The sequence below is a fragment of the Amblyomma americanum genome, chromosome 2 (assembly GCF_052857255.1).
Source record: "Amblyomma americanum isolate KBUSLIRL-KWMA chromosome 2, ASM5285725v1, whole genome shotgun sequence".
Classification (NCBI taxonomy): Eukaryota; Metazoa; Arthropoda; class Arachnida; order Ixodida; family Ixodidae; genus Amblyomma; species Amblyomma americanum.
Window position 1 is genome coordinate 65665322 of NC_135498.1, and position 3580 is coordinate 65668901.

A 3580-nucleotide genomic window follows, 5' to 3' on the forward strand; every position below is an offset into this window, starting at 1 on the left:
AAGGTCGTTAATAAACGAGCGTTGAGAAGAAGGAGGACGATAGCATACGCCGAATATTATTTTCTGATGGTCGAGAGTAACTGATGCCCAGACAGTTTCCAAGACGCTATTCGTGTAGATGCATGATGACGGTATGTCTTTCGAAATAGCAAGGAGTACGCCGCCTCTCCGCTGATTAGTTCGGTCATTGCGATATACTGCGAAGCGGTGTGCGTTGTGAAATAGTTCGTTATTGTGAATTTGAGATGACAGCCAAGTTTCAGTAAGTGCGATGATATGCGCAGAACAGGTGTCGATTGCCGATCAAAGAGAAGTTTTCTTACTCAAGATACTTCTGATGTTAGTATAAAGAATCATAACATCAGATGGTGATGAATGACCACTGCCCCTCTCGCGCCCCTAGGACGCCCCATGTGGCGAAGCGACTGATCCTTGGGGCGTGTGTTCAGATGGCATCTCGAGTTCATCGATTGTGTCGTTAGATGGATTGTACATGAAGCATTTGCCGCGTATGTATAGCTTATTGTAGCGAAGGCGAAATTTGCGTGATCCCGGATGGCCGATTCCAAATTTGGTAAGTTTCGGTCTCGCAATTCGAGTGGCAGGTGAAAAATCCTCGCTTATTGAAATTTTGTGTTCCTTGAAATCATTGCGATGTGATAGAATTAACTCTTTTATTTTGTAGTTGGTAAACTTAGCAATAATTGGTCTGCATTTATTAGCGGAAAATATCCCTAAACGATGAACACGCTGAAATACTAAACATTTTTATTCATTTGTCCCCAGCACTTCTGAGAGTTGGAACCGCCTACCCAGTTTTGTAGCTGACATTACTAACTTTAGGTTTGGTTTGGATTATGGGGGTTTAGCATCCCAAAGCGACTCAGGCTATGAGGGACGCCGTAGTGAAGGGCTCCGCAAATATCGACCACCAGGGGTTCTTTAACGTGCACTGACATCGCACAGCACACAGGCCTATAGAATTTCACCTCCATCGAAATTTGTCCTACGTGGCTGGGATCGAACCCGCGTCTTTCAGGTCAGCAGCCGAGCCGGTAACTACTGAGCCACCGCGGCATTACTAACTTTAGTACTTTAAGACTACCGTATGTAATCTCTTCTTACAAATTCTGTTGACTTCCCTTGCATTTGCTATCGCTGTCAATTTTTTTTGCCTCAAGCTTTTTTTGCCTTGTTAATAGTTATTTTTTCTTTCTTCGTCTTTTTTTGCCGCCTTACACCAGTTATTGTTGTTCTTGCTGCACTGTATGTATATATGTATGTGCGTATGCCCTCCCACTCCCGTCTGTAATGCCTTTAGGCCCTGAGGGTATATAAATAAATAAATAAATAAAAGTTTTATATCCCAAAGCCACAGCTACGTTTCAAGATATGCCACATAATGAAGGGCTCCAGGTTAATTTCAACACCCTAGGGGCCTTTATAGGGCACCAGAAACCTCAGCAATAGGTACATCTATATTTTACTTGCATAGAATGCAGCCACCATGGCCAGAAATCAAACCGCAAGTTTATGTCAAAAAGCAGAATGCCACACCCACTGAGCCGACTTTACAAGTGCTCTCTAAAAAAAAAAAAAAGAGGCTTCGAGAAACGCAAGAATGCTTGTAGAAATAAAACCCTTTGCCTGAGCCCTCACTGACATTCAATGAAATGCTAGCAAGGAGTCTACAAAGTCCATTCAGAGATTGCCAACAGGTCTATATTATGGCACCAGACTTTTAGCAATAGCTGAGCAAGTCTGTTACTTTGTTTCTCCGTTACAATGCATGTTTGGGTCTTTGGGTCTGCCACTCCATTCAAACTCATGATGTCAGCAGTGACGATGCTGATGACGTTGAAGTGGTTGGCAGTGTGGTCTGGCCTCAGACATCCAGCCAAAAACTGCTTGATGTAATAGCAGTCCTCAAATTAAAGCTACCTTTGGCAATAATACAACACTCCATTTTTCGGTCTCGTCTAGATTATAAAAATACCATTTTCAGTGAGAGTAGAGTTTATGTCATTAGAATGCAGTAGTCAATCAATACCAGGCAACTTAGGTTTTTCCCCAATGTTTGAACGTTTAATATAATAAACAAGTGCAGTGTAATGACAGAATGCTGCTGTCAAATAAAAAAAGAAAGGACCGTAATGGCCTGCAGAATCTGCATGACAAATGTTTCTGATGAGCGGAAGTGAAGAATTCCAACCCACATCAACTAGACAGCGGCTAAGTGTGCAACAAATCAAATTTTTACATTTTTGTTTGATCTCAGAGGTCAACTAAGGTCATTCCCAAATGTTTTATACATTGAAAAAATTCCTCCACTTTTCAAGACCATGCGAGAAACATACTGAATAATGAACCTGCAGTACAGAGTATTTCGGGGTCATGACACTGCAGATGGAATTTGTATGTCACTCAAAAGTCATAGCCACTCTGCAGACAGTGAAGGTCATTTGCAAACAGATTCCACTACAGCCCCTGAATCAGCTGCATTTACGTAGGTTGTTTTTCCCCTGCAACTTTTTCCACATAAGGAATGACACAGCACATTTTTTTTCCCCTCAGGCATTGAATAACATGAACATCCACTACAGGACACTGAGGTCACTGAACCAATTAACTATGCTTTAACTCAAGTTGTAGCTGACATACACGCCATATCACTGCAAAACTGCCAGCTGTAACGGAGAATTCACACCACTGTGCAGCCTCTAATTTCTGAACATGTCCTCAAAGCCCATTGATGCCATGCATCAAGATTTTAAGCAGCACAAACTAACTTTTACTTTCCAATAATGTCCGAGAATTTACTGCTGGAGCGATAAAGATGGTTTCAAGTAAAGTACAATAAACTGCTGTTCCCAGCTGAGACATTCATTTTGAAAGAGCCTGCAGCTGTTATTACACAGTACACACCAAATCAAAACTGAATTTAATAGAAATTTATATTTAAACGTGCATGATCATGGACCCGGGAACAGCATATAAATCCATGAGCAAATCATTCCAGCTACACAGGTATTAACAAATCGTGTGAAGATGCAGCCTATGCAATAAGCCTGACGCAAAGTGTGAAAAATTTATTGCGATCTGTGGTGAGCACGCTAGGCTGCAGCATTCTTCAAGAACACGAAGCGATCGCCTGATCAGTGTCTGTGACCCGAGTGGCGCGACTTGATGTGTTAAAGGAATGGCGCAGTGCCAAGACGGCACAACAGCAGCAGTATGTACTACGTACTTGATGTCAATGGCAGCACGACAGCTGTAGAAAGCAGTGTCACTTCTCACGTTTGACGCTATTAACATAGCGGAGGGGTCACCGATGCGCGAAGTGTACAGCGGAAAAAAAAAAAAACTGCATTCAAACATTCGTCATTCTTGCATTTTTCTGCATAATTATTTAGCGTCCGTACCAACTGCTTCCATTAGTAACGAAGACAGAAAGTAATGCAAACGTGAGCCGCGCACGTCACATAATCCGACGATCTGCATCGCGTGAACCCGATCCACCGCATCTGTCAGCTCGTAAAGCGGATGGTAGCAGCTGTGACAGCGACATCCGTCGCACATT

At 42.6% G+C, this 3580-nt stretch overlaps 1 protein-coding gene across 2 annotated transcripts in view; it reads right to left on the bottom strand.

Moving 5' to 3' along the window:
• LOC144121333 (GMP synthase [glutamine-hydrolyzing]-like) overlaps window positions 1-3580 on the bottom strand; it is a 36629-nt gene that overhangs the window by 32240 nt on the left and 809 nt on the right. The gene's annotated exons all lie outside the window — the stretch shown is intronic.